Source organism: Danio rerio, chromosome 3 (genome assembly GCF_049306965.1).
Source record: "Danio rerio strain Tuebingen ecotype United States chromosome 3, GRCz12tu, whole genome shotgun sequence".
NCBI lineage: Eukaryota > Metazoa > Chordata > Actinopteri > Cypriniformes > Danionidae > Danio > Danio rerio.
In genome coordinates, this window is record NC_133178.1 from 43,085,018 (window position 1) to 43,097,500 (window position 12,483).

Here is a 12,483-nt window from a genome sequence, read left to right on the forward strand (position 1 = left end):
TATTAATTAAATATTTGGGAAATATAGGAATAATGCATAGAATTTAGTTTTTTTATTTTTTATTTTTATTATAATTTAATATAGTCATTTAATGTATATATAAGTGTTTTCTTTCTACCCCAATTATGTACAAGTCCTGCGGGGTCCTTGTGTAATCATAGATCAAGACACGCACGATTCATGTGTGTGCGCAGTGCCTTTGACCAGGAGCAAGTACAATCAGTCCTCGAGAGGGGTGTGTGTACTCATTTTAAAAAGCCCTGGTCGAGTGCTGTGAAAGTGTTTCCCGCGGCTCATTCGTGATTTTGCGGGGAATCAGCTCGATCTGACGGTTAAGGAGACAAAACTCGAGGGTTTTCTTCTCCTCTTTGTCCTCCAGATCGGCATCCTTTCAGCGCGAGCCGGACGCCTGCTACGGCTGCCTTTCTTTTCGCACTGTGGGATTGCGGCTCCGCCTCTGCTTTCGAGGGAGTTGAGAGTATGGAAGGCCGTTGGGGCCAAAATGGTTGTTCCCCCCCATTATGTCCCGAATATGATGAACTGGCTGAGATTAAGCCTGTATTGCTTGAATTAATCCCCCATAAAAATATTATTATATAACATATATTATAATATAGAACATAATAATAATAATAATACTTATTATTATTATTATTATAAATATAAGGGGTCTAATTTTTAATGAGTACCTGCACAGGGAAGTATTAACCTGAAGCAGGTCTCACATTGTTTGTATGATTAGCCATTTATTCAGCTATGGCTTGCTTAGATTACTCTGTTGCAGAGTGAGACTTCAAATCAAGGAAGTTATCATCTGCAAAGACTCTGCTTTGCCATCAAGGGTGAGGCCTGTTATCGTTCAAAAGGAACTGCTTCGGGCTTGAGACCTGTCTTTCTGTGCCATAAAAATGGGTGTTCACAGGGACATTTGTGGCCAAATCCGTCCGATATCAAGAAAGAGGACAAATGTCTCTTCCTTGATGTCCCCATTTTTGCCCGCTGGTTCATTAGAGAATCTGTTGAGCGGGCAGAGGGGGGTGGGGCTCCTACGGGAGCTTCTTTCCCTAAGAAACCGTTCTTCTAGGGCGGCTAGGCGGGACCAGCCGCAAGCCAGTTTATCCGCTCAGCATTGTGTGGGGCAAGAGAGTGCGTTGCATCCATTCAGCCCCCAAAAAACAGTTGGGGTTGGAAGCAGCGCTCTCACAGGTACCCCCTGCGAGGAGCAAGGGCTGCCTTATCATGCCCCACAGGGGGTCCATCCGCCAACCCTCCCACCGCTGGTGCCTCAGGGTGTGGAGACCCCTGGTGTTGTCCACCAGTGTTTTATCCCAAAAGTGGTGACTCTAGTGAGGCAGTGCCCTCAGGAGACAAAGTCCGTCATGTACTGTGGCCAAGAACCATTGTCGTGAAACGACTATAGTCTCCGAAGAAGTTCTAGTATTAGGAAATTCTTCAGGCAGCACCTGCGAGGAGCAAAAGCCTCCTCCTCGTGCCCCACAGGGGGTCCATCCGCCAACCCTCCCACCGTTGGTGCCTCAGGGCGCGGAGACCCCCGGTGTTGTCCACCAGCGTTTTATCCCAAAAGTGGTGGCGCTAGTGGACTCACCCCCTCTACGGAGGGTCCAAAAGCAGTTAACTTAGTGGCCTCCTGTCGTGAGTTCACTTCAGTGCCCTGAGTTAGCCATCTAGGGGAGCATAGAGGCCAGTCTTGAGGGACTGGTACCCCTGCGGTATTTTCTGGCAGAATGGCAGCGGCTGCCAAACGTTTTGCAGTTGGGTCCTGCTAACCTTAAAGAGGAGCTATATAATGCAGCTTGGTTCACACCCCTCTTGGTGCAATAATTTGCTTTACAATTGTAGTAAAGTTAAAGCAGGCTCTAGAAATGGAAATGAAGTAGACTCCCTTCTGAGGAAGGAAGTCATAAAACAGGTCCTCCTCCAGACATGGAGTCGGGGTTTTTATATTATTACTTCATTGTTCCAAAGAAGGATGGACATTATATCCTATATATATATATATATATATATATATATATATATATATATATATATATATATATATATATATATATATATATATATATATATTAAGATGACTAAATCGCTATGATCAAATGCTGAAGTTCAAAACAATGACTATCAGCACCATAGTGTCACAAATACAGGCTGAGGGCTGGTTTGTCACATATCCATCCTTTAAAGTCACAGAAAGTTCCTGAGTTTCACCTTCAGGGGCAAGGCGTACAGGGTTCTTTCATTTGGTCTGGCATTCTCACACCACACATTCACCAACGTAGTTAACGTACCATTGGTTTCACTTTGGCTACAAAGGACTTGTATTCTCTATTTTCTCGACGGCTGGCTAATTTAATTCCAGTTTAGGGAGTTAGCAATACCACATAAAGATGTTGTTCTTGTTTACATACAGAAGTTGGGGTTGCGGCGAATCCTACAGTAAAGTATTATTGTGCCAGTTCATGTTGAGACAGAAGTTGGCAAATACTTTTTAGGTGTATTATGGAACTCCACAACGATGTTCGTGTGTCTGTTCCCCTACTCAAATAGAGTTAATCCAGATCGCCGTAAAGAGTGTCAGTCTGGGCCTAGCTATCACTGTCAAACTGTTTAGAGGCTGGTTAGCAGCAGCCATCAACATGGTTGGGTCTGCTAACATGTCATTGTTACAGCCGTGGCTCAAATCCAGGGATTTTGCATAATCAAAGCCTTGTGACATTATCTACAAGCTTTATCGATAGTGACAGCCCTGTTTTCTGTCCCAAAGCCCTACATTGGGAGTAATCTCTCAGCGCATGGCACTGACTTCAGAAGCTGTATGCGAGGGTTGGGAAGCGACCCTGAGGGGCCTTCCCACATTGGGGCAAAGGAGGGACCATCTTCTCCACATGCATATCGATTGCTGGGAGATGTTATCAGTGTTTCATGCTCTGAAACACTTGTTTACCTCAAATAAGAGGTCACCTTGTGTTAGTGAAAACCGACAACACATCGGTGGTCTTTTGTCAGCCATTAGGGAGTCTGAATCCGCGCCCTCTGTGCAGGTTGGCGGAGCAGATCCTTCTGTGGGCTCGGGTGAAGCTGCACTCACTGAAGGCAGCTTACATCTCATGCCCAGGAATGTAGGAGCAGACCCCCTGTTGAGGCAGGGGTCGGCACCTGGGGGATGGCGACTGCACCCAGAAGTAGTAGCGACCATTTGACAGAGATTCGGCAGAGCCGACGTGGATATATGCACCTGTCTGGAGAGAGTCCATTTAGGGGGCTCAACCTACTATCGGTGGCCCCTAGGCCTACAAGACTGTGATTCTCAGACCTAATGTCTTTCCTTAATGGTCTCCCATGGGAGATTCTTGTTCAGAAGAGTTCTGTCCCAGGCAAGCTATGGGTGTGGCCTCTGAGGGGACCCACCTCATAGATCTTGGTTTTTCAACTGAACATGTTCAAACCACACTCAGCTCCAGAGCCCCTTCCATGAGGACATTGTATGCCACCAGGTAAATTTTTCACTTTGTGGTGTACCGACCACCACTTTGGTCCAGTTTCACCACCTGTGGGGTTGGTGCTGGAATTCTATCCAGGAGCGTTTTAATGAGACGCTTTATGTATCTGTAGCAGTGGTCAGATTCCTCCATGGATCCAGGAGGTTGAGGCCTAAATGCACCAGTAAAATTCCTATTCAGGATTTGTTGATAGTGCTCGAGGGCCTGTCGACAGTCCCTATTTTTGCATTGAAGGATATGTAACAAAGTTTCTAATGCTGAAATGGCATTTTATCTCAAAAGAGGAGCTCCCTCTTGCTCACCTGGCATGGTGAGAGCATTCCTGTACCCCACAATAGGGTACTTCTTTAAGGTCTCCATGAGGTGATACGACCTATGGTGCTGCAGGCCTTTAATCCTCCACCATTTATGATGCAGATCAGAAGCGCTTCATCTGCTTTGCCCAGTACGGGCGTTAGACGCATACATCATACGGCTGAATGGAGTTCAAATGTAGCAATCATTCATTGTTTATGACCCACCTAATATGGGGGCATCTGCGTCTCGGCAGACGTTGAGCCAGTGGATAGTCGAGTCTATCTCACTGACTTATGAGGCCCTGAAACGTTCTCTATCAGAGGCAATAAGGGCCTATTCTACCAGGGGTATGGCAGCTTCAAAATCCTTCTTTATGCTGGCAAATGTTTGGCTGGCACCTGAGGAAACAGCAGGGTTCTCTACCCTGCAAACCTTCAAAAAGGTTTTAATGATTAGATCTGGATCCTACTTTGAGAACCAGTATCTTTTCTAGAATTAGGAGAACTCATACCAGGCATATCAAACTATGGCGTGTTTGGGATAGCGTTCCCATTGTGTCTCCTAAAGAGACGCAGCGTAGAGTTCCCGAAAGGGAACGCGTCAGGTTACGAATGTAACCATGGTTCCCTAAGGGAACGAGACGCTGCGTCGCTTTGCCATACTTTTTCAAGCCTGGTGCGCTTCGTTCGAGAGGTTCTAAGCTGAAGTTGTATGCTTCCGTGGTGCTTTTATACCTCCCGGTCTGACGTCACACACGGTCCCGCCAATTACATTGGATTGATTTCACCTGTGCTTCAGGAAGTTATAAGAGAGGGACTGTATCCCATTGTGTCTCCTAAAGAGACGCAGCGTCTCGTTCCCTTAGGGAACCATGGTTACATTCGTAACCTGACGCGTTTTCAAACTATTCATTGCACACCGATCCCATTGCATTTTATTTAGGATAAACCACTTATTTAAAATTAATTAATTACAAGGTGCGTACTCTCCAATACACCACTGAATTATAGTGTCATAATATTTAATAATTATAATTAAGATAGACACCTGACCTCCATTTAATAAACAATTTATTTGCCATACTCTGTTAATTTGAAGTTTAAAGTTGAAATTATTTATGTTAAACTTAAATTATTTAAAAACTTAAAAAGACTTAAATTTAGTCATTTAAGACATTTTAGGTCATAAGTTTACATACATTGACCGTTGCATTTAGCAGGCCTATTCTGGTCAAAAATAAGCTTTTTGCATCTTAGGTGTTTACACACACAAATTAAGCAGTTTATACGTACATTTAATGTTACTTTGAAATTACTTTTGAGGCAATAAATAATCCTAAATAGTTGAAAGTGTTAATATATTCTTGAAATGTAGTTATTTTATAACTATGAAATTTATTACTAAACAAAGTGAATCATTATGAATTTGCCAAGAAATAATCCACTTTACCACTGTAAAGCAATGCCCCACACTCACTAGAACGATAGAACCTGGACTGTATGATATGTTATGTATGTAAAATAGAGAAAATAAGCAAGATGCGCAGTCTTATGCAGCCTTAGTGAAATATAGCGAGTCATATCAATGAACTAAAAATAAAACCACTCTTGAAATGCTGGCGATCTTAATTTTTTCAGCCTACACTGACTGAGAATAATGTTGCACTATTTTATTAACAAATAATTAGAATGTTTTTTTTTTCCTTCAACACATTCATCATTACTTTTGCCTGTGCAAGTTTTTTGCCAAGAGAGGCCTACTTTGACGTTGCAATAAAAAAGTATTAATTATCAAATAAATATTTACAATAGGCTAAAGGCATATATTAAATTAAAATAGGAGAAAATCCAATAGAAACAAATGGTACCATTTATTATAGCCCCATGCAGGGTCCAATGTGTTCTTACAACCATTGAATAACTAAGTAAATAATAATAATAACAATACTAATAATAATAGGCATAATAATAATAATAATAATAAATTATTATTATTTTATACAGAGTAGGCTATTATTTAGGCCTACAATAGCTCTGAAACAATCATGTAAACCAGGTGCTCCTCGGAAATGGCTATCTTTGCACTGCATCAGGTGCACAGCAGCAAGAAGCTTGGCAGTGAACTATGACCTTATTTTAATGACAAATGTCTAAGAATACTGCTGATTTACGTTTTTATTTAATTTATACATACGCAATGAATGTAAGCCTGCTAACTGTGTGTGGTTCAAATGATAGAATATGTAAACTTGGTTAATATATAATTAAATAATAATAATTAAAAGCCTGCGTGTAAGGCTTTTATTTTGAGGGTGACGTCACGAGCGCAGATTTGGTTGACCAATTAGAGGAAAGTGGGCGTTTCAGCACCGCCTACATGTGTAAAATGAATTTTAAAGTCGTTTATCCGTTTTCCTACCCTAAACCAAAAAACGAAAATCCAGCCAGTCGCGTTTCATAGAGCTGAACTCTCCCTCGTGATTCTGTTGAAACTTTTGCGCGTTCCCGTGACTGCTGTCTTCCCAATCGGTAAGTAGGGCGCTACCGCTCGTACATTTCTGTGCATATCAAACTACTATGAGTAGAAACTGATTTTTGTTATATTTTCTAGTTAGTTATTAGTACGGACGCCTGGCTTTGCCGGAGGGTTGACTGGCATCTCGTGTAGCGATTACACTGTGGATTGAGCCTCTTCTCCTGCCCTTGACACCTGCTGGATGCTGCTGTTTTGTTTGTTAATTCAGTTTTGATTCTGTTTTGTTTCTTTTGTTTTTGTTAATTGTTTTTTTTTTTTTGTTTTGCTTTTTGTTTTGTCGTTTATTTATTTTCGTTGCTTTTGTATCAGTGTTTTTTTTTTTTTTGTTTTGCATATGTTTTGATGTTTGTTTTTTTCTACATTTACAAAAAATGGGAACCCCTAAAACAAGTGTTGTCTAACTGACTGCTTGGCTTTGCTTCTATACCTGCATTCTGGTGCGTTGTCCTGTTCCAATATTGTGACCTTGTGCTCTAACTTTTACTACATATTATTTGGGATTCTTTTTAGCGGGGGCCTGTCACCTCCGTGCCCCTGGGCGGCTGGTAGCTGCTCAAGTAGTCTGTTTTTGATACCCCTGTGAGCCCATTTAATATTGTGTTTCCTTAAGTGTTTTATTTCCTTCCTAATTGTGGTTTTCTTTTCTCCCTAGGAGCTGGGGGTGTCTAGTACGGGCAGTCAGGCTGCTGTGTGGCGTGGCTCTTTTGATGAATTAGTCTTTTGCTCACTTGTGTGCATTGAAGTTCACTGTGTGGTGTTTTTGGAATCTAAGAGTGTGCACGTGTGAATTTGTGGGTCATTCTCGGGCCCAGTGCCTAGCCTGCCCGACCTTAGTAAGCCCCAGCTCCTGCGGTTGGATGAGGATTTGTTTTTTTTTTGTATTTTGTAACCGCCTTCTAGTGCCTTTTTAAAGCACTTGTGCCGTCATTTTAATATTTGTAGTCCAATGAGAAGTGCATTGTAATAAAAGGAACTCTATTTTTCTACATCCACGTCTCATTCCCTTATTGTCAGAGATATGAACCTGTGATTTGTGTCCCAGGTAATGTACTGGGTGGCGTAGTCGAGCTCTAATTGCAATAGGTTGTGTTAATTCGGCCGCAGTGTGCAAGTGATTGTATTGGTCTGGCTACTACAAAAAGCCTTATCCCCCCCCCCTTCGCGCCACATTTGCATATCAAAACAAAAATATATAATACAACAAGATCCTACCTCGTAAGAAATTACTTTAGATAATGTAAATAAGCATCAAGTTTTTTTTTTTTTTTTTTGAGATTGTGTCCTCTAATTCAGTAGTGTAGTGCGTTCGCGTAGGTTTCCCCCACAGTCCAAAGGGGGGTGTGCGTGCGTGTGTGTGCATGTGCGTGCGCGTTCATTCCGCTGTGGCGACGCCAGATTAGTAAAGAGACTAAGCCGACAAGAAAATGAATGAATAATGTGCAATACTATTTTAAAATACTTATCACTAACCTTGTATGTGAAATAGCAGGGCACGCTGTAGCACTTTCTCAGGTAGAGCAAATGTCAAATTATTAGCGCAACGCACATGCAGCGAGCTCATCTGTTTGTCGGAACTAGATACTATTTTTTTATCAACTATAATATGTTTAATTTAGTTAATTTGAAATTTATTTCATTATTCCAGCAATAATTGTTAAGAGAATGCACTAGAAATATGCATTGCGGCTTACTTTATTGTACAGGCTTATTGCACTAAAACCTTTTTAGGTTCGGCTCTCGAATTAGTAAGGTTATGAGTAAATGTTATTTAAAATATTTCGCAAAGCCTGCCATGTAGCCAACAATAACAATAACAGCAAATTACAAAAAATAAGACAAGCCTACTTTGGCGTTGCAATAAAATAGTATTCCCAGACAGCACACATACGTTGGGCCGACGTCGTGCCGATTTTCAAAATTCCATCGGTGCGATGTCGCTCAGTGAGCGTTTGCTAATTGGCAAAATGTCGCCGCGACGTCGGCAAATGATCGGAAACGCTGTCCGGCCGATGTTAGGACGACGCAACCGGATATACCGGCCGCTCCGCGGAGGCGCTGTTCTCAGGCGTTTTGCTCATACTTATGGACCACTAGCTGCAACAGCTGCTTATTTATAATAAACACGACACACCACTCTCAATAAGTTGAAGATTTATTAATATTTTCACAAACATACAAATAGATTAACATACTTTTATCACACATAACCATGTTTTACCACGTTTAAAACAAAACCAACAAGTTGTACTATAACCATGGCTGAACTACTGTGCAATAAAGATTTTAAATACAAAGTCCATTGCAGCATTTATATTAAGACCATAGAAATATTTACAAGTACTTCAGAACATGTACACTAAGGGTGACTACAGTTTACTATAGTTAAAACACAAATAACTTGTGTAAGCACATGTTATAATGCTTATAATTTCTTAAATAGTGTTAAAGAAAATGCATGTTTCCAAGACTATAATTTTAAAATATAAGATAATACCAGTCATGTGTTCAGTATCCAAAAGACTTTCTTCAGGGAGTTACATTAATAAAAGAGGACACAAACACAAAATAAATACCAAGCAAACAATATTTACAGAAGTGAATAAAATCATACAAATTAAAATAATTGTCTGATAAAATCTTATTAAAGTCTGTAGTCAAATTTTTTTTTTATTTTTTTATAAATGGCATTCAACAATTTGCAATCTCCTCTGAACTAATAACACATCAATAATATAAAATAACAATACTGTATATATATATATATATATATATATATATATATATATATATATATATATGTATGTATGTATATAATGTATATAATGTATATAAAAATATTTCCGTTAAACAGAAATTAAGGGATTATACATACATATATGTATATAATCCCTTAATTTCTGTTTAACGAAAATATTTTTTTACACATTTCTAATCACAATAGTTTTAATAACTCATTTCTAATAACTGAGTAAATAATATTTGACTAGATATTCTTCAAGACACTTCTATACAGCTTAAAGTGACATTTAGAGGCTTAACTAGGCAGGTTAGGGTAATTAGGCAAGTTATTGTATATCGATGGTTTGTTCTGTAGACAGTCGAAAAAAAAATTGCTTAAAGGGGTTAATAATATTGACCTTAAAATGTTTTTTTTTTAATTCAAAACTAAAATTAAAAAAAAGAAATAAGACTTTCTGCAGAAGAAAACATAACATTTTCTTGCTCTGATCTATATATATATATATATATATATATATATATATATATATATATATATATATATATATATATATATATATATATATATATATATATATATTATATATATATATATATATATATATATATATATATATATATATATATATATATATTATATATATATATATATATATATATATATATATATATATATATATATATATAGATCAGAGCAAGAAGTTGTAGTGGGAACCCTTAAATAATGCAAGAAACCAAAAGGAGAAAGATTAGCATTGCAGCAGTTCATATTACCACAAATATATATTTGTTTCATGACATATAACTGGAGTATGTGTTATGCAAGTGCCTAGCTAAAATGTGTAATTTAATTTAAACTTAAAGAGTGTGTCTGAGCACTAATTTTCAGAAAAGCCATTTGAAAGTTAAATTTCTTGTGAAATCATAATGAATGTTTTTTTTTTTTTGGTTTTTAGTATCATTGTGTTAGTATAAATGTTTATCTAAATATATGTCTAATCTTCAGATACCACATTACATGCAAATTAAACTAAGTTTCGTCAACTAAAATGTCACACTGTACACCACATTTAATATATCATAGCTAGGGCCAGGAGGAATCTGCGGATGTTTTTTGCTATTTCTGCTGAAAATTATGGTGGAAGTCTGCGGATTTCTGCGGAATTATTTTGGGAGTATCATAACTAAAACCTTAATATATGAAATAAAAAAATAATATATTTTTAAGTTTTATTTAATGTTTAAAATGCAAATCCAATTAGATTCACTTTATTTGGTAAATAAAGCAAGTTTTTCATATAACATCTAGTAAGACAGAAAATATTACTGTACAAACCTCATTGTACATAAATCAGATGAACATTTTCACATTAGTCAATAATATTACTGAAATTAATTAAAAAACTGAATTAATATACATTTACACACATTTAATCAAGTAAATAAACAATTAATGTTTGGCTAAACATCTGCGGAGTTCTGCGAAAAATCCGGGTGGGCCTAATCATAGCTTTATTTCTGCTACAAAAAGGTTTTTCAGCAAACAACTTCTATTATATGTGGGCTATAGAGGAGGATAAATAAAGAAATTATATATTCAACTCTCTAATTAAATGCACCTGATGCAGCTAATCAAGTCTTTTAGGCTTATTTGAAAACTTAAATGACGTGTTGGACCACAGTTGGACAACGCTCAGTGAGAATACTTTTTTGCACAAATTTTTTTTGTTCTAAAGAAACATGTCTGATTGTTAGCAATCATCAAAGAGCAAACTTTTTTTTTCAAATAAATACTATGCTCTTAAAAATAAACTTTTCATACATCAAGAATACTAAAAATGTTTATTTAAACTGTTTTATATTTAAAAAAAACAGCTTGAGGAGAGAATCAGTACATTGGAATACTATTTTTTCATCATGTGACACTATTAATTATATACATTGTATTAAATTCACAGTATTACTGCTTGACTGTATTAATTAAATAAAGCTGACACTCTCAGAAGAGAATTTACCATACCAACCTAAAAGCTATGAAACAGTAGTGTAGGTTTAAGATGTTACTTACTAGTCCTATTGTACTTTGGAGAGGTTGTCTGACAGGAGGATCCCTTCAACTCAGCAGAATTCTCAGCAGACCATCAGCGTACACCAATCTAAGACTAAAATAAGCAATTTGTTAAAATCCAAAAATATATATATTTTATATTTCCAGGTTTATAGGAAAGAAGAAAGCTAAAGCAGATTTAAAATGTAAAAATTGACAATTGACAATTTAATGGCACAACATACCCCAAACTAAGCACGCTCAAATGGTTAATTTACATAAATGACAACTGCTGCTCATTATACCAATATTAACTGTTAAGGATTCATTCATTCATTTTCTTTTGGGCTTAGTCCCTTTATTAATCTGGGGTCGCCACAGCGGAATGAAAGGCCAACTTATCCAGCATATGTTTTACGCAGCGGTTGCCCTTCCAGCTGCAACCAATACACACTCATTCACACACACTTATACACTATGGTCAATTTTAGCATACCCAATTCACCTATGTCTTTGGACTTGGGAAAACCGGAGGAAACCCACGCCAACACGGGGAGAGCATGCAAACTTCACACAGAAACGCCAACTGACCCAGCCAAATCTCGAAGCAGCGACCTTCTTGCTGTGAGGCAAACGTGCTACCCTCTGCGCCACCGTGCTGCCCTGTTAAGGAATCAGATTAATATAAATGAATTGACATGTTTATTTAGTGTCTGACACATTAAATATTGCATTTTTAAATATTGTTTCATTTTAAGATTTATTTCAGAATTAACTATAGAACCTGGATATGTCGTCACATTTTCATGCACAGCAGCATTTCCAAGAACATAGAAAAACAGAATATAGGCCAACTGAAAAAAAAAAAAAACTCTGACTGAATGCTTTAAGTAACTGGCTAGGAATGGGCAGGTATAAGATTCTGAGGGTATAATCTTGGATAAAAATATCACAGTTTCACAGTATTGTGATTACTGCTCTGAAATGTGTTTTTTTTATCTCTGTGTAAAAACAGCTACTTTTCCCCCATTGAACACAATATGTTTTATTTTAAGAAACATTTAAAATATTTTGTAACAGTAAACATGCCAGGCTAAATAATAATTTAATAAAATAGTACTATCTTCATTAGACTCAAAAACACAGATTTTTTTGTGAAGGCATAATAAGCTATTTGTTTTTCAGATGTTTGCTGAATTGTGAGCTGACCAGTAGCTTTTGATGTGGAGGGTCTTTTGCTGCTGTAGATAATGTTGGACTATTTTTTTAAGTCTTTCATAACGTGCTAAAAACCATATACAATGCATCCGGAAAGTATTGATAGCGCTTCACTTTTTCCACATTTTT

At 37.7% G+C, this 12,483-nt stretch overlaps 1 protein-coding gene across 1 annotated transcript in view; it reads right to left on the minus strand.

Moving 5' to 3' along the window:
- The window catches only part of il4r.2 (interleukin 4 receptor, tandem duplicate 2), a 29,186-nt gene that overhangs the window by 12,804 nt on the left and 3,899 nt on the right, over nucleotides 1–12,483 (minus strand). The window contains exons 6-7 of the mRNA XM_073944943.1: nucleotides 11,728–11,799; nucleotides 11,158–11,251 (exon numbers count right to left, since the gene is read on the minus strand). The gene's annotated coding sequence lies outside the window, so the exon portion shown is untranslated. The remainder of the gene's footprint in view (nucleotides 1–11,157; nucleotides 11,252–11,727; nucleotides 11,800–12,483) is intronic.